This window comes from Oryctolagus cuniculus, chromosome 16 (genome assembly GCF_051225735.1).
Source record: "Oryctolagus cuniculus isolate XC-2025 breed Fujian yellow rabbit chromosome 16, ASM5122573v1, whole genome shotgun sequence".
In the NCBI taxonomy this organism is placed as follows: domain Eukaryota; kingdom Metazoa; phylum Chordata; class Mammalia; order Lagomorpha; family Leporidae; genus Oryctolagus; species Oryctolagus cuniculus.
The window spans coordinates 68,819,064-68,842,066 of NC_142882.1; the positions used below are offsets into that span (position 1 = coordinate 68,819,064).

General features: G+C 37.6%; 1 long non-coding RNA gene across 1 annotated transcript in view; it reads left to right on the top strand.

The window, feature by feature from the left end:
- LOC127492676 (uncharacterized) overlaps positions 1-23,003 on the top strand; it is a 51,747-nt gene extending 28,744 nt beyond the window's left edge. Inside the window, exons 2-3 of the long non-coding RNA XR_016222324.1 lie at positions 22,407-22,471; positions 22,886-23,003. This is a non-coding gene — a long non-coding RNA (uncharacterized LOC127492676). The remainder of the gene's footprint in view (positions 1-22,406; positions 22,472-22,885) is intronic.

Here is a 23,003-nt window from a genome sequence, read left to right on the forward strand (position 1 = left end):
AATTGAGCTGCAATAAATATTGAGGTACAGATAACTTTCATATGCTGATTTCATTTCCTTTGGGTAAATTTCCAGGAATGGAATGAGTGTGTCATATGGTAGGAGAATATTCAGATTTCTGATGTATATCCATGCTGTCTTTCACAGTGGCTATACCAGTTTACATTACCACCAACATTGAATTAGGGTACCTTTTCCTCCACATCCTCACCAGCATTTTTTTTTAACTTTTATTTAATAAATATAAATTTCCAAAGTACAACTTTTGGATTATAGCAGCCCTTTCTCCCCATAACCTCCCTCCCATCCGCAATCATCCCATCTTCCACTCCCTCTCCCATCCCATTCATATCAAGATTCTTTTTCAATTATCTTTATATACAGAAGATCAATTTAGAATATATTAAGATTTCAACAGTTTGCACGCACACAGAAACACAAAGTATAAAGTACTGTTTGAGTACTAGTTATAGCATTAATTCACATAGTACAACACATTAAGGACAGAGATCCTACATGGGGAGTAAGTGCACAGTGACTCCTGTTGTTGACTTAACAAATTGATACTCTTATTTACGATGTCAGTAATCACCAAAAGCTCTTTTCATGAGCTGCCAAGGCTATGGAAACCTCTTGAGTTCTCCAATTCCAATCTTATTTAGGCAAGGCCATAGTCAAAGTGGAAGTTCTCTCTTCCCTTCAGAGAAAGGTACCTCCTTCTTTGATGGCCCGTTCTTTCCACTGGGATCTCAGTCACAGAGATCTTTCATTTAGGTCTTTTTTTTGGTCACAATGTCTTGGCTTTCCATGCTTGAAATACTCTCATGGGCTTTTTAGCTGGATCTGAATGCCTTAAGGGCTGATTCTGAGGCCAGAGTGCTGTTTAGGACATCTGCCATTCTATGAGGCTGCTGTGTATCCCGCTTCCTATGTTGGATCATTCTCTCCTTTTTAATTCTATCAGTTAGTATTAGCAGACACTAGTCTGCTCAGAATCAGAATGCATGGAGTATCTTCTTCCATCCTTTCACTTTCAGACTGTGTATATCTTTCTTGGTGAGATGTGTTTCTTGTAGGCAGCAAATAGATGGTTCTTGCTTTTAATCCATTCAGCCAGTCTGTATTTTTGAACTGGAGAGTTGAGACTATTTACATTACAGATGATTATTGATAAGTAATAAGTTGGCCCTGCCATTTTCCCATAAATATTCCTATTGTTTACTTTGTATTTTCTTTGTACTTTTCCTGGGAGATTTTTATGCCTTCACATTCTTTCATAGTGATAACCACGTTTCTGTGTGTAACACATCCTTAAGCATCTTTTGTAAGGCTGGATGAGTGGTGACAAATTCTTTTTTTAACTTTTATTTAGTAAATATAAATTTCCAAAGTACAGTTTATGGATTACAGTGCTCCCCCCATAACTCCCTCCCACCCACAATCCTCCCATCTCCTGCTCCCTCTTCCATTCCATTCACATAAAGATTCATTTTCAATTATCTTTATATACAGAAGATCTATTTAGTATATATTAAGTAAAGATTTCATCAGTTTGCACCCACACAGAAACACAAAGTGTAAAATACTGTTTCAGTACTAGTTATAGCATTACTTCACATTGGACAACACATTAAGGACAGATCCCACATGAGGAGTAAGTACACAGTGACTCCTGTTGTTGACTTAACAATTGACACTCTTGTTTGTGGCGTCAGTAATCACCCTAGGCTCTAGTCATGAGTTGCCAAGGCTGTGGAAGCCTTTTGAGTTCACTGATTTTGATCTTATTCAGCCAGATTCACACCAGGCTCTCCCCATGGCTTTATCAACTATGGCTTGGGCTGTTTCAGCCTGTTTTCACCTCACTCTCCAAAGCTGGCACTGAGGCTCTCAGCTGCTGGAGTCCTATGTTTTGTCCATGCTCGTGCTGCACGTTCTCACCCTCCATGTAGATCCACAGCATTCCTCTAACTTGCATGGAGTTTCCACTGCAGCTTTCTCCTTAACTCTTCCCTGAGATTGTACTCTCTCCACTTTTTCTTTTTTTTAAACTATCTTCCCCTAGACTAGAACCATAAGCTTCCTCCCTGTTCCACCATCTTGTAATCTCAGTGAGCCAGACGTTTTATGATAAATTTTGAATGTTTTAAATTTAGTAGGACAGATTCTTCATTGCTCTTTCATTTTAACTTAAAAATGATTTAGAAATTCCAGTGGGTTAATTCAAATGAATGTTGGAATAGCAGTTTCATGTTTCACTAGTTTTATTAGAATGGTATCACTTGTACACTAATTTAGGGCCCATTGGCCTTTACGAGCAAGTCTGATCTCTTTAGACAAGTCTGCATTCAGGTCTCAGTCACCTTTATTTAAATTCTTCACATTTCTTATTGGAGCTAGCTACTCTTACATATTTTATATTACTTGTTTTTTTTTGTGAATCACATTCCCTCAGTTTTAAAAGCATTTTTAAATATACTTTTTTGTGTTTCAATTTTAAATATACTTTAAATTTCATAGAATTTTTAATGAAGAAGATATTGGTGATTCTGGGCTGTAAGACCATGGAAGGAAATATAACTTACAGAATTTGGGAAGATTTCAAGAATGAAAATCTTTTGAAATCATAATAAATGATATCAATGAGATATCTGATTGGGGCAACTGGCTAGCACCCTTGGGTGAATTCTGCCTTGTCTCCCTGAAGTATCTGTGAACACACAGGAAAAGTTGAAAACAAAGAACTGAAAACTAAAACAGGCAGCTGATTTCATGTTAGATTCAGAGAGGAACTGACACTAATTACATGTCAGATGACACAAGACTAGAGACAGGCTATCAGGGCTGATCTCATAGAATACTTGGCTTTATTTAATGAATCAGAAGCCACCAGAACAAGAAGAAAGGTATTTGGTGTCTCACCACCATGTGCAACAGGAAGCAAGGACTTATGGCTTGTGACATAAAGGAAAAGTTCCAATCATTCTTTTCCTTCTCAGGTGCTGATTGTGGAGTTGAACAGCATGTTCTCTGCTCTCTTGCTCTTTCCCTAACTCTCTTGGCTTTATTTATCTACTTATTCATTCAGAGATATAGAGAAAGTTCATCTAAACCATAGGCAACAACTGGGGCCAGTGCCATGGCTCACTTGGTTAATCCTCTGCCTGTGGCGCCTGCATCCCATGTGGGTGCCAGGTTCTAGTCCCGGTTGCTCCTCTTCCAGTCCAGCTCTCTGCTGTGGCCTGGGAAGGCAGTGGAGAATGGCCCAAGTGCTTGGGCCCCTGCAGCTGCATGGGAGACCAGGAAGAAGCACCCGGATCCCGGCTTTGGATCTGCACAGCGCCAGCTGTAGCGGCCATTTGGGGAGTGGACCAATGGAAGGAAGACTTTTCTCTCTGTCTCTCTCTCTGTCTATAACTCTACCTGTCAAATAAAATAAAATAAAATAAATAAAATAAAATAAACTATACGCAACTGTTCCTTGCTGTTTCCAGATGCCATTTTGTGAGTCAGGTAGAACATAGTTCTAGTATCTCTTTTAACCTCTTGCTACCACCCTATCTATTATGGTCATCTTTCTACATTCCAAAACAGGCTGCCCTTGAAGAAGTGCTGATGGACAGGATGGACAGCAGGTGTTCAGGGATGTGTTTATGGCACAATTGCATGGTTGTCCAAGCAAAACCTCCATCTTATTTTACTCATTTACTTATTTTTTTAAAGATTTATTTATTTTACTTGAAAGTCAGAGTTACACAGAGTGAGAAGGAGAGGCAGAGAGAGAGAGAGGAGAGAGAGGTCTTCCATCCGCTGGTTCATTCCCCAATAGCTGCAATGGCCAGACCTGTGCCAATCCAAAGCCAAGAGCCAGGAGCTTCTTCTGAGTCTCCCACACAGGTGCAGGGGCCCAAGGACTTGGGCCATCTTCTACTGCTTTCCCAGGCAGTTGCAGAGAGTTGGATTCAAAGTGGAGCAGCCAGGACTCAAACCAGTGCCCATATGGGATGCCAGCACTGCAGGCGGCAGCTTTGCCTGTTATGCCACAGCGCCGGCCCCACTCATTTACTTATTTATCTATTCCTTCTATTTACCACTTCTACCCCTACTCCCTAGGTTATCCTCTTGTTTTGAATGAAAATTATGAAATTTTAATTCAATAATAAAATGTGTAATAATATACTATTAATAAAATACATCAAACTTTCCCTATTTATGCTTTTGGCATTGTTTGTAAGGAGGATGTTCCAGATGCTTTTATTACATGGACCTGATATCAATAAATATATAAGGTTTTAAAAACACAATAGCTGCTAATTGGTGTTGGACAGAAACCAGCTCCGAGCTATAATCCTCAATAGGTGAGAAGCACATGAGGTGAGCTCCATATTTACTCAGACTCTCTCTCTAAGGACATTCTCCAAACAATGACATAGGAAAATGGAGACCAAGCCTAGAGTCACAATCTCACAAGATGAAAGAAGTAGAGCCAGAAATTTGCAATTGCTAATGTAATGAGGATTTGGGTGGCACAGGACTGAAGGAAAGAAAGGTTCAGAAAAAAAATTCAAAAAATGTATTTGAAAATACTACTTATTTCTTTGGCTAGCTCCAAAGTTGTGCATACTCAAGATGAGACTTCAGAAATCTGAGATCATCAGCTGCTGAGAGCCCGAATCTAAATAGAGAGAACTGTCAAAATCCATAAGAGAATTTAACAGGATTTCTGGATATGAAGTCAAAGTCCAAACAATATTATTTCTATATTCTAGCAATAAAAATTTAGAAAATATGATGATACAGTGAAATATGTTTAAGACTGTTACACTAAAAACTGTGAAACGTTGCTAAAATTAAAGAACTAAATAAATGTTGTAATATTTTATCTGTTGATGTATATGAGCTCACCACAGACATAATTCTTACCATGTATTTTTTATTTCACAGCTTCTGAGGTTCAGAGGTTGAGGCACATCTTAGCTAATCTAAACCCAGGGGATGGTTTTTACCTGCAAACTTGACTAGAGGAGAACCAGTCCCAAACGTTATTTTGATTTTTCACATAATTCATTCCTTGTAGCTGTAGAAGTCTGAACCTCTCTGCTGGCTGTCTGCTGGAGGTCATGATGACTTTCCACAGGCTGCCTTTAGTTCCCTGCCATGTGGCCCTCTCCTTAAATAGTTCTCAGGATGGCTGTTTGCCTTTTCAAGGTCAGTCAGAAATGCAGGAGACAATCTGACAGCAAGATGGAGGCCTCTATAATGTAACACAGTCACAGTATTGACAGCACATCATCTGTGTCATTACATTGGCTTAAAGCAAGTCCCACATCCTACTTAGTTCAAAATAAGAAGATGAGAGAAAAGAACAAACCGGAAGATATGGGGATCTTAAAGGCTATAATGAGATATACCATGTCCATGGATTGGGGGATGTAATGTTTGTGTGAATTATTCTCAAGTTGATCTGTACAGTGAGAAAATCACAATCAAATTTCCTACAAGTATTTCTTCTGTATGTTGACAGATTTCTAAATTCCTAAATTGTAGGGAATTGCAAAGGCCCCAATAGAGGCTAGACAGTCTAAAAGAAAATGAAGTTACGGGACTTTCACTACAAGATTTCAAAACTTACCATAAAGCTACAGTAGTTTATATACAATGGTATTAGCACAATGACAGACAAATATACCAATGGAACAGAATAGGTTAGTCAAGTAATACACTTGCATGTATTCCCTCATTAGATTTACAACAAAGGAATTTGGTAGGAAAAGGATATTTTCAAAAAATAGTGCTAGAGCAACTGTATACTCATTTTTTTTTGACAGGCAGAGTTAGGCAATGAAAGAGAGATAGAGAAAGGTCTTCCTTCTATTGGTTCACCCCCAAATGCCGCTACGGCTGGCACTGCCCCAATCTGAAGCCAGGAGCCAGGTGCTTCCTCCTGTTCTCCCAGGCGAGTGCAGGACCCAAACACTTGGGCCATCCTCCACTGACTTTCCAGGCCACAGCAGAGAGCTGGACTGAAAGAGGAGCAACCAGGACAGAATCTGGTGCCCCAACCTGGACTAGAATCTGGGGTGCCAGCGCCGCAGGTAGAGAATTAGACAAGTGAGCCATGGCGCTGGCCCTGTATACTCATTTTTAAAAAAAGATTTATTTTATTTATTTGAAAGTTTCAGAGAGAAAGATCTTCCATCCACTGGTTCATTCCCCGAATGGTTGCAATAGTGGGAGCTGAGTCGATCTGAAGCTAAGAGCCAGGAGCTTCTTCTGGGTCTCCCATGCTGGTGCAGAGGCCCAAGCACTTGGGCCATCTTCCACTGCTTTCCCAGGCCATACCAGAGAGCTGTATGGGAAGTGGGGCAGCTGGGGCTGGAATGGGTGCCCATGGGATGCTGGCACTGCAGGCTGGGGCTTTAACTCACTGCACCACAGCACTGGCCCCTGTACACTCATACAGATAAGAAAAGGAAGCTTGACTCCTGACTTTACACAATGCTCAACAATTAAAATAATAAAAAAACATTTAAAATAATAAAAAATAGCTATATATTCATAAATTTGAGATAGTAAAGATACCATAAACAGAACCACATAAGCATTAAACATAAAGGAAAACATTTGTAATTCTGACTTTGGTTTAATTATGAACTTGTGTTTATCAAAAGATGTCATTAAGAATGTGAATAGGAAAGTCACAGATTAGGAACTTGTGTCTAGATTATATAAAAAACTACAAATAAAAATGAAAAGATAGATACTTGTTTATTAAAACTCTAGAAAACTTTGGTTAGACACATCAGAAAATAGCATATTTAAATGGATAATAAGCATATTAAAATATGGCTATCTTTGTTAATCATTAAGGAAATGCAAATTAAAACCATAGTGTGATACTTCTGCACATTCACCAGAATGTCTAAAATTTTTGAAACTGAAAAATCCAAATGTTGATCAGGATGTAGAATAAATGGACTTGTCATGCATGTCAGTGGAAATTTAAGTTTGATCAGAGACTCTGGAAAACTGGTAATATTTAGTAATATTGCCTATGCTGTGGTTGTGCAATTCCATTGCAGGGGATAATCCCAGGAGAAATAAATGAATATATCCACTGGACTAGATGTGCAAAAGTTCCATGCAATTTTTTTTCATAATGGCCTGAAACTGGGAAAAATCTCCAATTTAACTGAAAAAAGAATAAACATGTGCAATACTCATACAACAGAACACTACACAAAAATCCAAAAACAAACTCTGATAACACAGAGCATCATAGATGAATCCCAAAAATGTTTTGTTAAGCCAAGGAAGCCAGACTCAGAATGCAGACTCAAAAGAGAATGCTTAATTACATTTTTATAATATTCAAGAATAGGAAAATTACATTTGTGATATCGGACAACAGAATAGCAGTTGCTAGGGGCCAATATTGTCATGCAGTTGTTTAAACTGCTGCTTCTGACACCAGCATCCCATATAGGATTGTCAATTTGAGTCCTGGCTGCTCTGCTTCTGATATAGCTCCCTGCTATTGTACCTGGGAAAGCAACAGAAGATGGCCCAAGTACTTAAGCCCCTGCCACCCATGTGGGAATTCAGGATAAAGTTCCTGAACCACTGGATGGAAAATCTCTTTACCTCTGTCTCTGTCTCTCTGTGACACTCTGCTTTTCAGATAAATAAATGTATAAAAAAGTTGCTAGAATAATGGTTGGGGGGTTTATGTTTTTTCCTGGGCATAAGCACAAAGGAATTTTCTAGGAGTGATGCAAATATCTATATTTTGATTTTTGTGGTGGTTTCATGGTTGCATAATATGTAAAAATTCAAGCTGTAGGCCGGCGCCGCGGCTCACTAGGCTAATCCTCCGCCTAGTGGCGCCGGCACACCGGGTTCTAGTCCTGGTTGGGGCGCCGGATTCTGTCCCGGTTGCCCCTCTTCCAGGCCAGCTCTCTGCTGTGGCCAGGGAGTGCAGTGGAGGATGGCCCAGGTGCTTGGGCCCTGCACCCCATGGGAGACCAGGAAAAGCACCTGGCTCCTGGCTCCTGCCACCGGATCAGCGCGGTGCGCCGGCCGCAGTGTGCCGGCCGCGGCGGCCATTGGAGGGTGAACCAACGGCAAAGGAAGACCTTTCTCTGTCTCTCTCTCTCTCACTGTCCACTCTGCCTGTCAAAAAAAAAAAAAAAAATTCAAGCTGTATACTTTTGGTTTTTGCATTGTATGTGAATTATATCTTTATTATAAAATAGAAAAAAGTAAAAGAATTCTATATTCAGATTTCTCTAATTTCTTAATTGAAAGGTAAATACTTTTTGACAATATTAAAAATAGTTGTGATTTATTTAAGAAAGCACATAGAACTTCACTCAACAGAAACATATGCAAAGAGAATTGTTCCTATCCCTAAATTTTGCCTAGTGATGTACATTTGTAAGTTTTTTGTAAATTACTAGTTTGTAGTATTAAAACTTTCATTTTCTTAGACCCAGGTCATGAAGATATTTTCTTATGATAACTTCTAATAACATTTCAGTTATATCTTTCATCTTTATGTCTTTTATATATTTGTATATAATTTTAGGTTAGGATCCAGTTTTATTTTCATTGTATAGTGATCACTTCCATGCTTCTTGTACTTTTTCTTTGAAACACTTTATTTTCCATTTATACATGAATCTGTTTCTGAGTTCCCAATTCCATTTTATCTATTTTCATGCCAGCCCTATGCTATTCTAAAAATGGTGGCTCTGAGATATGTCTTTATATTCGGGAGAGTAAGTTATCCCTCTGAAAGTTATTTCTTAGTTCAGAGTTAATTTAGCTCTTTGTAAGTCTTTTTTCTCCAATAGATATTTAGAATAAATCTACCAAGTTCTTCATAAAACTTCCAACTTGAATTCTGGTTGAGATTGCATTAAATTATGTTTATTATTTCAGTTCCTTGATTTTTCATGTTTTTTAATTACATTTAGTTCCTTTTATGAGTTTTTTTCTGTTCTATTTTAATTATATACTCTTTTATATTTAGAATTTTTATTATACTTATTTTAAATTCATCAGTCAGTAATCTACTATTCCTCCTTTTTTCTGATATGTTTTTTGTATTTGTTGATTTTTACATGGTGTGTTCTTCTTTTGTATGTTCTTTTGGCCGGTGACTTTAAGTTCCCTTGGGACTATCAACTACCCTGTCTTGTAAGTAAAGATCAAAGCATATTGAGTTCCCATATACTAACCAGTTTAGGAGATAGTAAAGGGTGAACCAGCAGAACTCCTTTGATCACCATCTTTTTGTTGCCATTGCAGTAGTCAGCCTTCGAGCCAGCAAGTCATCTAAAAACTCATCCAAGGAAATAGTTCCATCAGCTCCGGGATTTGGTAAGGTGATGGAGAATGGTGAATGCCCAAGGTCAGGACTAGTCGTCATACCTGGTTTCCTTGGTTCTGCAGGCCTTTTATGAAGCGCTGATAGTTTCCTGCAAATACAGGATGTCCTATGGCTATAGAATCTGTGACAGTCCTCTGACTGAATCTGACAAGCAGAACTTAAAATATCTTCCTTATGTTTATCTTGATTCATGTGTGGCTTATGTGGTCTGTACATTTGTTAAATTCACTGAATTGTACACTTGAGATCCATGCATTCCACTGTGTGAAAAATTATAATAAGAATGAAAGAACATCATCTGATTTATCAACTTTACTATTACTCAACATTGATCTAGAAATGCTAACTATTAAGAGAAGTTGTAAAGCTCAATTGGAATTATAAATATGAGAAATAGTATGTAATGATAATGTACCCTTGGGAATTCCCAAAAACTCACAGAAAAAATTAGAACTACTTAGATTCTAGTAAGGTTGCCAGTTAATCAATAAACACACACTGATCTATAACTAGGGTCATAGTTCAAATGTGTATAGCATTTTCACATAATGAAAATGGATGAAAGAAACTATACTGTTAGGGAGGCAATACAATTTTTTTTATTTTATTGAACATTTGGTTTATACAAATGATACTGAAGGTTGTATTTTAAATTTGAAATAGAAATATACAAACTGATAAATCAGAACAGTTTTTAAAATTAATTTTTTCACTTGGCAATGTTGATTTAGGCCTGAAGGAATGAATTGACACGTTTTATATTAAGATATCAATATCAAGCTTTACATTTCCATTGTAATGTACAGAACAGAATTCAAACTTGAATTCTTTAACAGGGAGAATATTTTGTTTTATATAGTTTCAGATTTCATAATTGAAAACAGCTGCTCACAAATTTAGGAAATTCCTAACCCAACAGGCTCTTAGTACAGTAATTTTTCTATTCAATGCAATCACACCCTGGGTATTTGTAGAATTATGGAATTCTGATGTAATGATGCAAGCATGTAATATTGCACTGAATGTGGAGACTTTCATTTGAAACTCTTCATTTAGTTTTTTTCTGATGAAGATGAAGCAAGCACTATTGATTATTTTTCTCAAAATGTGAAGTTAGGACACAGTGACTCACAGTTACAACACAGTAACAGTGTAGTTCATTGGTTAAGAGCACTGACTGCAGCTAAACCTGCTGGATTTTATTCTGGCTCCAACATTTAGGAGTTGTGACTTTGGGCCAGTTTCTTACACTCTCTGGGCCTCAGTTGATCATCTCTAAAATGATGATAATAGCATCAATATTAGAGGGAAGGCTAAATTACCTGATTTATGCAACACTCTTAGAATGATGCCCAGTGCATAGTAAGTATATTGTCTTAGTTATTAGGTAGAACTCACTTTTTAATTTATTTTTAAATCCACTATTTAGAGAATGCAGTTCAGATTGGCATATTTTCATTACTTGGAAGTTGATTGCAATGCAGAAAAATGAACCAGCTTCAGTTCCATCATGTCTGAGAGTGCCTAAAAATGTCTTTCCATAGGCTGTCTTACAGACTCGTTTGAAAGTTTGTAGAACGGTCAAAGCAAAGGCCAATTCTTCGATGGAGTCTTTGTGAGTTGAGGTTGGACATTTTCCTTGGATGACCTAATAAGTCCATTCATTTCCAGTACACCGCCGAGTACTCTTCCCTGTGTGGAACACAGATTACTGTAGTGGACAATGAGGTTATCAAGGACAACAGTGACCTTTCCTGCAAGGGTCAGGTGACTGACTTGAGTGTGTTCAAGTTACTGTGTCAGTAATCACAGATGGCCCATTTTCCATTTCTAATTCTTTAGCTTAGAGTGTTTCCTATTAAATGAGGACGCAACACAAGACTGAAAACTGCCAGCTTAGATGTAGATTTCCTGACAAGTAGGGTGCTAACATTTAGAATAGAAGGAATAGCATCTGTAGATAAGCTTACTGATTTTGACAGGTTGTGCTGAAATTCTTAAGACATATTTCAACTTACAAAAATAAGTTATTTCCTGATTTTGTGTGGTTACGGAAAATTATCCAGAAATTCTTATGATACGTACATTTTCTCACTAGCATCATAAGCTAAAATGGTTAATGAGGTGGTATTTTTTTGTTATCAGCTATGCAAGAATATGCCAGAAGTGATACATATTTTATGCATCTTGTTCTGTAAGCTCTTAGCTATATTTTCAACATGTTGAGAGTATTCAGGTATAATTTAAGCTTTTGTAATAAAGAAACCCAAAATGTAGTGGAATGAATACAGCTATCACTGTCATGTGATAGCTCTCAGGTGTAGAAGGCCTAGGTGACTCTGCCTTGGGTGATCATTTGGAAACCCACATTTCATCTTGTGTTCTATCTTTCTTAGGGGTGTTTAACTTGCCCACGTATTTGAAATGATGTTTTGAAAATCTGCTTGCAGGATGAAACATTTCTGAAGTACCAGGAAAGCATTTTCCTTAGCAAGTGAAACAGAATTAATATCCATTCCTTTTGCTCACATTCCATACATTCACACATTGCACAGGTGTCAAGTTTATCCCATGCTTACCATTGTTGCCTCAGAACCTGGAGCATGTAGTCAGTCTCTAGCATAGTTTCCAGGTAGTTTTTGGCAGAAAGCTATCAAACTCCACCAGATAGAGTAACAGTAAAGAAGCATTTTTAAATGGAATAGGCACTCATATGAACTCATCACCTAGAAGATGTTCTGATATCCAGGCAGTATTTTTCTGTTTAATGTGTAACTTCATTTTCCTGCAGCACAGCTGTATTATCCAAATTCCAAAATCAAAATTCTGGTCTTTCATTTCAATCCAGTAAGATAAAATTGAAATCACTTATCCTTTCCAAATATAGGTATATATACATCTTCTAAGTCTGATTGGTTATAAAATGACATGTTAATTAAATTTGCGTATTACACTTGAAATAACATTCTTCACTTCCAAACTAATTTTATTCTTCTCAGTCTTTTATTTTCCCAGATTTGGGTACATACAAAAATATGAGTAATAGTTCACTTTCACATAACTCTAGGATAAGAAAAACACTATCACAAGTACAACAAGCCCAGGCCTGCTGTACACTGAGGTTGAATGTGTGACAGTTGGCCTGGGCTCATTTTGAGACTGGGAGCTCCAGAGAGAAAAAATAGCAGCTCAGGGGCTGGCACTGTGGCTCAGTAGGTTAATCTTCTACCTGCGGCGCTGGTATCCCATATGGGCACCAGTTCTAGTCCCGGCTGCTCCTCTTCCAATCCAGCTCTCTGCTATGGCCTGGGAAAGCAGTAGAAGATGGCCCAAGTGCTTGGGCCCCTGCACCCACGTGCAAGGCCAGGAAGAAGCACCTGGCTCCTGGCTTCAGATCGGCGCAGCTCCAGCTGTTGCAGCCATTTGGGGAGTGAACCAACGGAAGGAAGACCTTTCTCTCCGTCTCTCCCTCTCACTGTCTATAACTCTACCTCTCAAATAAATAAATAAAAAATCTTTAAAAAAATAGCAGCTCTGACTCTGACTAGATGTTGCCACACTTCTGAGCCACTGGTTTACATGCTCTGTCTTTTAGCTTTCTTCTATATCAGTAATATCTTATGAGAAAAGTTAAGAAAATTAAAGTATCATATTCATGTTGATGACAAAAATTAATTATTGGAAGTCAATTTTATTAAATTATATAAATTTAAGAAAAATTAAAGCACTTTGTTGATGGATATAAAAGAAGATTTGGGAAAATGTCCCTATTATATTTCTGTAAGAGAAAACAAATAACAAAATCTTATGGCTATTGTAATACTTAATTTTATGTCAGCTTAGCTAGACCATGGTACCCAGCTTTTGGTCAAACACCAGTCCAGATATTGCTGTGAATATACTCTTTAGATATGATTAACATTCAAATTAATAGACAGAAAAAGTAGTATGTATATGTACATAGAGAGAAGAGAATGGTTCAGTCACTTTTATTTCATGGACAAAACAAAAAATATAGGAATATTTATGTGGTTTATGGGTTATAACAAATATACTAATATAAGATATTAATAATATGGGATGCTGGGTGTAGTGAATATAGTAACTCTTTATACAATTCTACAACTATTCTGAAATCAAAAGCTAAAAAAAAGCATCAGTAAGAAAACCCCCAAAAATCTAAAAACCAAACATTTACTATATTCGATTATTGTAGAAAAATGTAAAATTATTTAAAAAGTTTGGACAAATATAGAATGAATTAAATTTAAATAAATTATACATATATCCTGCAAAGGAATTGACTTCACAGCAATGTGGCTAAAAATTAGGGGCTGTTTTCTTTTCATGTCCAAATAACAATGCGACAATGGCTCAAATCCCCCTTATTTTGATTATGGAAACTCCAGTCCTTTTGAGCTTCCTCTACTGTGTGTTTCTGGGAACTCCTGGTGGTCAGTGTAGCACCTCAGCCAGCATCTAGGGTCACCCACTGATCTTGTCCTACTTGGGATGTAGCTCGCTCCTGGCTGATGCGATCTCAAGAACGCTTTCCACCTGCTCACCACTGCTGCCCACTACTATGTCGTGGGCCTTTATTCATTGCCTAGATCAATGGAAAGGCTCAGAATGTAATTTTCTGCAAGACATTGAATTTCACAAAGAATAACTGTGGATAATTGTTAAATGTGAATGAGCCAGGAGCCCTCCCACTACAGCTTGGTTTGTGGTACCCTTCAAGAGCAACCCACCGCCCACACCCTGGCCAACCTCCGTGTGCTGGGGACTACACTTGTGCTGAGCCCTGTGAGAATTTTGGGAGTCTCCCTGCCTCATATTCTGGGCCTAACCTCCAGGAAGCTGAGAGAATCTCCTGCAGAGGCCCTAGGCTTCCGAATGGAGGGGTCTGTAGACCGTGGGGCTGAAGCACGGGCTGGGGCTGTGTGGGATGCTCTCTGAGCATGGCCTCTGCTGCCAATCATAGCAATTGTGTAATACCTCTGCTCTCTCAGAATCAGCCCTTAAGGCATTCAGCTGGCTGAAGAGCCCATGAGAGTATTTTAGGCATGGAAAGCCAAGACACTCTGAAAAAAAAAAGAGAGACCTAAATGAAAGGTCTCAGTGAGATCCCAGTGGAAACAATGGGCCATCAAAGAAGGAGGTGCCTTTCTCTGAAGGGAGGAAAGAACTTCCACTTTGACTATGATCTTGTCTAAATAAGATCAGAGTCGGTGAACTCAAAAGGCTTCCATAGCCTTGGCAACTCATGACAAGAGCCTAGGGTGATTACTGACGCCATAAACAAGAGTGTCAATTGTTAAGTCAACAACAGGAGTCACTGTGCACTTCCTCCCCATGTAGGATCTCTGTCCTTAATGTGTTGTACAATGTGAATTAATGATATAACTAATACTCAGATAGTACTTTACACTTTGTGTTTCTGTGTGCGTGCAAACAGTTGAAATCTTTACTTAATATATACTAAATTGATCTTCTGTATATAAAGATAATTGAAAATGAATCTTGATGTGAATGGAATGGGAGAGGGAGCGGGAGATGGGAGGGTTGTGGGTGGTTAGGAAGTTATTGGGGGGGAAAATCACTATAATCCAAAAGTTGTACTTTGGAAATTTATATTTATTAAATAAAAGTTAGAAAAATGACAGCGTGTACCTACTTCCTCTAATTTCTAAATAAAAAAAGGTTTATGTTCATGCAAAAAGATTTGAAATCCATGCATACAAGGGGTCTTCAAAAATTCATGAAGTATTTGTATTATAATCAAACTGTATGGATTTCAAATTTTTGGCACCAAAATAAACTAATCTATTTAATTCCATTTTCATGAACTTTTTGAGGTCTCCATTTACCTTCACTGTAAATATAAATATAAGCTTGTTGTATGAGCAAATGGACAACATTGGTGGCAATTCATGATTTGCAATGAAACTTCTTTAATAAATAGTAATTGCTGTCATAAATATTGTACTTTTCACATGCCAGGCTCTGTTCCAAGGGCTTTATGTATGTTACTTATTTGAGCCTCTTACTAAAAAAGCGTCTGATTTTCCAGAGGCATAGACAGAAAGAGGTAAAGTGGTTACCCCCAAGTCAGAGAGCCGTGGTGCTGAGGTAAGCTTGACCACAGGAAGTCAGTTCTAAAACCTGAATGTTCTACTGCGTCCTCCCTGCTTCGCTGAAGATGCATTTCAGAAGACTCCAGAGAATCATTCTAAAGTCTTCTGCAGCTCAGGTCCTCTTTCCTAAGCATGCATTTCTGTCCTCTTGGATGGAGCCAAATAGGAAGCCCAAGTGCAAACATTTCTGGAGGCAGAAGCCACCTTATAGGCTGAGGCATATTTACTCAAGCATGGTTTCTGTCCATGACAAATTGGTAGTTGTATACATTGAGATAACTTTCTTTTTCATTTAAAACACACACACACACACACACACACACACAACTGCATTATTCTGTTTGCTTCCTCCTGCACTATGTACTGTGTTGAACTCAAGAGGAATTTTGATGTTACAAGTCTGTAAATTTTATGGCTAAGTAAACACTCAAGTTGCAAGCTTTACTCTGTCTGTTGTGAGAGTTGAGTATAAACATAGGAAGACTTAGTGAAACTTGTAATAAGTAACTGTTCATATCTCAGGACTGTAAAAAAACTACTTAAATAAAGCACTATAACCACTGTAACTTAAATTATGTCATATAATAGTCATTCTACACCATGTACAAAGATTGGGGGCATTCCACTGATAATGATGGATAGTTTCTGCTATTTGTACCCTTTCTAACAGAACTGGAGAGTCTGTTTCACCTGTTAAAATGCATAGTGATTTACAGTAGTCAAAACTACATTTGGCAGCCAGTTATGTTGGGGACAAGATAGGTAGGAAATATTTGCTTGATTATATAATGGTTGGTTGAAATTCCTTCCAGCTTTTGTGAAACAAAAGTTAGCAATTGAAAGTATATCAGACTATGCATCAATTTTCCATAAACAGAAGAGTGTGCAACCTACTTTATTGAAAAAGCTTTATGCGGAGCTAGATTTAATCTCTCAATTTGAGAAGCAGTGCCATGAAATAAGATGTTTGCATGCAAAATCTCCAGATTTCCAATGGAAATAAAAAACAAAGAAGTATTCTGTTCCCTTGGGGATGGCACCTATCTTGCATTCATTTTTTTCTCTGATGTTCTTGCATGGTTTTATCAGTCTTCAGGGAAGTAAAACAGCAGTTTGCTTCCTTAGGCACAAAGGCTTGGAGAATTTTTAAAAAAAGGAAAGAAAGATAGTATATTGAAAGTATTTTCTCCATTGTTCTTTTTGTTGATTTTCCTAAAGAACAATCATTCTTTGAAATAATTGTTCTTTTAGTGATGATAATATTTAATCTGGCAATAAATTATGTGTGGCCTGAGTTTATGCTTTCCTCTTGTTTTTTTTTTTTTTTTCCTAAAGTACATAAAAATATCTCTTGAAGGAGGCAAGTTTTTATGTATATAAAACCAAAGAAGTAGGACATAAACATGGAGCATGTTATATATTTTTCTTTTTTTTTTATTCTTTTTTTTTTTATTTTTTTTAACTTTTATATAATGAATATAAATTTCCAAAGTACGATTTATGGATTACAATGGCTTCCCCCCCGTACCATCCCTCCCACCCGCAACCCTCCCCTTTCCCACTCCCTCTCCCCTTCCATTCACATCAAGATTCATTTTTGATTATCTTAATATACAGAAGATCAGCTTAGTATACGTTAAGTAAGGATTTCAACAGTTTGCTCCCACACAGAAACATAAAGTGAAAAATAATAGATGATTTTTTTTAAATGATGATGAAATCAGATCAGACCTATTGTCATGTTTAATCCCAGTGAGAGTCAAGTTGGGAGTTGATAATTTCTTTTTTTTTTTCTTTTCTTTTTTTTTTTTTTTTTTACAGAGGATCAGTTTAGTATGCATTAAGTAAAGATTTCAACAGCTTGCACCCCCATAGAAACAGAAAGTGAAATATATTGTTTGAGTACTCGTTATAGCATTAAATCTCAATGCACAGCACATTAAGGACAGAGATCCTACATGAAGAGTAAGTGCACAGTGACTCCTGTTGTTGACTTTACCAATTGACACTCCTGTCTATGGCATCAGTAATCTCCCTATGCTCCAGTCATGAGTTTCCAAGGCTATGGAAGCCCTCTGAGTTTTCCGACTCTTATCTTGTTTAGACAAGGTCATAGTCAAAGTGGAGGTTCTCTCCTCCCTTCAGAGAAAGGTACCTCCTTCTTTGAAGACCTGTTCTTTCCACTGGGATCTCACTCACAGAGATCTTTTTGCCAGAGTGTCTTGGCTTTCCACGCCTGAAATACTCTCATGGGCTTTTCAGCTAGATCCGAATGCCTTTAGGGCTGATTCTGAGGCCAGAGTGCTATTTAGGACATCTGCCATTCTATGAGTCTGCTGAGTATCTCACTTCCCATGTTGGATCACTCTCCCCTTTATTTATTCTATCGGTTAGTGTTAGCAGGTACTAGACTTGTTTATGTGCTCCCTTTGACTCTTAGTCCTTTCATTATGATCAATTGTGAACTGAAATTGATCACTTGGACTAGTGAGATGGCATTGGTACATGCCACCTTGATGGGATTGAATTGGAATCCCCTGGTATGTTTTTAACTCTACCATTTGGGGCAAGTCAGCTTGAGCATGCCCCAAATTGTACATCTCTTCCCTCTCTTATTCCCACTCTTATGTTTAACAGGGATCACATTTCAGGTAAATTTCAACACTTAAGAATAACTGTGTATTAATTACAGAATTAAACCAGTCATATTAAGTAGAACAGACAAAAAAACTACTAAGAGGGATAATGTATTAAGTTGTTTATTAACAGTCAGGGCTATGCTGATCAAGTTACCGTTTCCCATAGTGTCCATTTCACTTCAGGAGGTAATTTTTCATAAACATAGCTAGTTACTTTTTCAAAAAGTGGTACAACTTTATTAGTGTCTTTCAGTATAGTTGGTAATGAACTATTTAGCATGTGATAATTACTTGGTAAATGAAAGACTGGTAAGACATGGTCCCCTAGTCGATGTCCCACAGTACAGTTGTGCATACCTGGTGTATCTAACAAACTTGATACCCAGAGAGAAAATTCATCCCTTCTAGAATGTGTACCTCTTGGCTAATATGGCAACCATGGTAGTTTCTTCTTTTAGCTTCTGTAACAAGACAGTCATTTCATATTATGTAATATAGTTACTTTCTGATTTTGGTTTTCTATTGTCAGATGTTAAAAAATGTACCTATTTATATAGAACAATGCCATAAAAATGTCAGGGTTGTTTCAGTCTGTTTTCATAAGATCATTTTGCTCTACATTTTTATTTGTGCAATGAGAAATCTTAGGTAAAGTTAGCATAATTTCTTTTTTTAAAAGATTTTAGTATTTATTTATTTGAGAGGTAGAGTTATAGGCAGTGAGGGGGCCGGCACTGTGGCATAGCGGGTAAAGCCGCTGCCTGCAGTGCTGGCATCCCACATGAGCACTGGTTTGAGAGCCAGCTGCTCCACTTCCGATCCAGCTCTCTGATATGGCCTGGGATAGCAGTGGAAGAAGGCCTAGATCCTTGGGCTCCTACACCCACATGAGAAGACCCAGAAGAAACTCCTGGCTCCTGGCTTCGGATTGGCGGAGCTCTGGTTGTTGCAGCCAACTGGGGAGTGAACCAGTGGATGAAAGAACTCTCTCTCTCTCTGCCTCTCCTTCTCTTTCTGTGTAACTCTTTCAAATAAATAAATCTTTAAAAAATTAAAAATATAGGCAGTGAGAGGGAAAGATAGAAAGGTCTTCCCTCCACTGGTTCAACTCCCCAAATGGCCTCAATGGCTGGAGCTGAGCCCATCCGAAGCCAGGAGCTTCTTCCTGGTCTCCCACATGGGTGCTGGGACCCAAGCACTTGGGCCATCTTCTACTGTTTTCCCTGGCCATAGCAGAGAGCTGAATGGGAAGAGGAGCAGCCGGGACTAGACCTGGTGACCATATGGGATGCTGGCACCGCAGGTGTAGGATTAACCTACTGTTCCACAGCCCTGGCCCCAGCATAATTTCTTGCCAAAGCAGTTTAGCCAGACAACAGATTCACAATCTGAAATAATAAAATTATGATATGCCTGGTTGTTCTCTAATTTCTGTTTCCCATGTGAGGGAAATGGGCATCCCTGGAGAAATTATCAGTTCCAGTTTGCATTCCTTCAGCTTGAAATGTGTGAGAGACAAAGTTGAATCATCCTGAAATTGTGTATAAAGGACACGGGGGATTTGAAGAGACATCCGTAGCTAGATCTTAGACAATTGCAGGATCAAAATAAAGGCTGTTATGGATTGAACATTTTAAGTATGTAAAAATATGTGATTTCAAAATGGTGCAAACAAAATTGGTCATGTTTGGAAGTTTCTAGGATGTCAGCCAACTCTTTGAGTACTGGTAAATAAATGTATTTAGAATCAAACATTTATTTTTCAATGGAGGGCATACATTATATTTCAGAGTAATATTTGGAAGAGAATTCCAGCTTGTAAGTACAGAAGGAATGATAGAACTAGATAATAATTTTGCAGCCCCATGAGAAACTGGATTTAGGTGACCATAAAAATTGCCTGCTAAAATCATTAAGTGCAGGTCAGCAGGGAACTCTATAATGACTGGACCAGGCTGACCACACTGGAATCTACTGACTCTATCCAAACATCTAGTGCCAATTAAAATGCAGCATTTATTCTTGGCAAAAAAATTAAACTGCATCTCATCAAATCTTTTCATCTTATTAGCAGTTAAGAGAAAATATGAGAAGCCAAGGAATATGTCAGATGACTGCACAAGGAAGCAACTACCAAGCCTAGAACATAGGAAATGCAGCAAGACAAATAACATGGTTGTTTTGACAAATAAATGGTGTAAAAGAAGAGAGAGGAGACTGAGAGATGAAAATAAACCTCAGATATACACCAGTCAAATGCAATATATACAGCATATTTGGCTCCTGATTTAAATAAGCTAATCACATGATGCAATTCTTGAGGCAGTCATAAGAATGTAAATGCAGAGTATTAGAGATATTAAGGAATTGTTCATTCAATGAGAATGTTCTGAGGTTATCTTAAAGCTAGTACTCACTGGATTAGAGAATGATAAGATTATCATTAGAGAATGTAAGATATGGGATTGTTTTAAAGTATTGTAGTCCTCATTCCAAAAAATGTGTAAGTAAAATATAAATAAGGTTGTCAAAGGTTGATTATTGTTTAACCTCATTGTTCAGGATTTATATGCCCATTCTCTCTATTTTTGAGTATGTTTCAAAATCTTTAGACTAAAATGCTTACTAAAATCATAATTTATTTCATAAGCGAAGGCAAACATTAATTGTATTAAATTTTTTTTTTTTCCCATGTGGTAAGGGAAGCATATTTAATTCTCTTTCTGTGTGAACTGCTTTGGATTTCTGGGCTTCTGTTGTTGGATGTCTTGATTTGTTACCCAATGCATATATAGGACACCTTAGTTTAAAAGCATACCCAACCCGGTCCAGACTACCGTCCCATCCTTATAATTGGCCCAGGGGTAAAGGTAGCGTGAAAATTAGGTACTGATTCCAGCAATAATGAAAGCATTTCTCTGTTCATCATTGCAGCATTGACTGTAAAATTTCCATCTCTGGAAATCACATCAGTAAGAGCAGCAGAGCCAAGCAGCTGAAATCAAGGGCTCTGGATCCGGAGAGACCACGTTTCTAGCTCTGGCTCTGTCACTGACAAATAAATTGCCCTGTAAAGGACGAGAAACATAGGACCTAATGTAGAGAGTTATTGCAAAAGTGGAAAGGAGCACATTTAGCTTAGAAACAAATGGAGAAAGAGCAGGCATAGGATATATATTAGTGTAATGGATGTTTATTAATTTTTTGTGTTTCTGAGTTCATTTTTATACCCTTATCAAATTCATTTCTTCCTTGGAATAAAATTTATTGTTCTGTTTTGAAGGTAAAATTTCTAAGTGAAATCAATTTCTTTATAAAAGAGAAATGACCAGCTTAAACAAATTCTTAATCCAATATTTTTGACTAAAGAAATCAGAGAATACTGTATTAATTAACTTAAAAATAAAGTTTTACTTTACATAATTTTAGGGTTCTAGATAAGTTGCAAAGATAATAGAGTGTTCTTATATATAACCCATGGTGACTTGTATCTTTAAAACACAAGTGTGAATTACTTGAGGAACCATAGTTACTGATGTAGGTTATAGTTTGACTATTTTGATAAAAATGAATCTGTGTCTCAGACAGAAGCAGTGAAACTATCTTATTGTGTGAGCATCATTCATTCTTGCCAACTCTCTGAATGGTTGCCTGGGACAATGTCTAGGCTGTGGCTGGCATTCAATAAACTTGCAAAGATATTCCAACTAGTTCATGGGAAGATGGAATTAAATGATAAGCTTATTGGGGCTGGCATTGTGGTATAGTTGGTAAAATCACCATCTTTAACACTGATATCCCTTATGGGTGCTGGTTTGTGTCCCAGCTGCTTCGCTTCTGATCCAGCCCCCTGATGATGGCTTCAGAAAATCAGTGGAAGATGGCCAAGTATTTGTGCCCATACCACCCACATGAGAGAGTTATGAAGCTCCTGGCTTCACCCTGGCCCATCCCTGGCTGTTGCAACCATGTGGGGAATGAACCAACAGATGGAAGATACCTCTCTGTGTCTCTTCCTCTTTTTGTAACTCTGACTTTCAAATAAATAAATAAATCTTTTTTAAAAAGATAAATTTATTTCAGCACAATTTTTTTGAAATCTATGCCTAGTTTTTCTCATAACACATATTTTTCATGAGCTTTGAGAAGACTACCTTAAATGTGTGATTGAATGGGTTGTTGAAATTACCAGTAGCTCTTTATCATTCTTCACTGTCAATGTTTCTTTTGTGACAGAAAGTGTTTCTGACTTCTGGTTCAGGAAAAATGGTAGAAATGGAAGAACTGAAATCTCAGAAATGGTGAGTACAATGCAATTATACCATTTCAAGTACAGTTCTTAAAGTGTGGTCTGGGGCCACTAAAAACCCCTTTTTTATGGGTCTGTGTTAAAACTGCTTTCAATACAATATTATGCTGTTTTTGTACTACTAGTGAATGTAGTTTTTTTATACCATAGAATTAAATGTATTAACATTTAAAGTCTCTGTGAAACTCAGTGACCAGTATTTCTTAAATGTGTAAAGTCATGCATGCAAGATCCAGGTCAATTGTAAGGTAGACCAAATGTGTTAATGGGACAGTATGAAAAGTCTCTGATTTCATATTGCAAATGATCTCCAAGAAACGACATCTTGTTGCATTTGAGTATTGCATCAAAGAAGAATATTGACAGTTATCTGAAATGGCTATTAAAATACTTCTACCTTTTCCAGTTACCTATCTGTGTGAGAGTGAATTTTCTCCATATACATACGAGAATAACTTGGTATAACAGATTGAATGCACAAGCAGGTAAGAGAATACAGAGCAACCACCACCTAGAGATTGTCA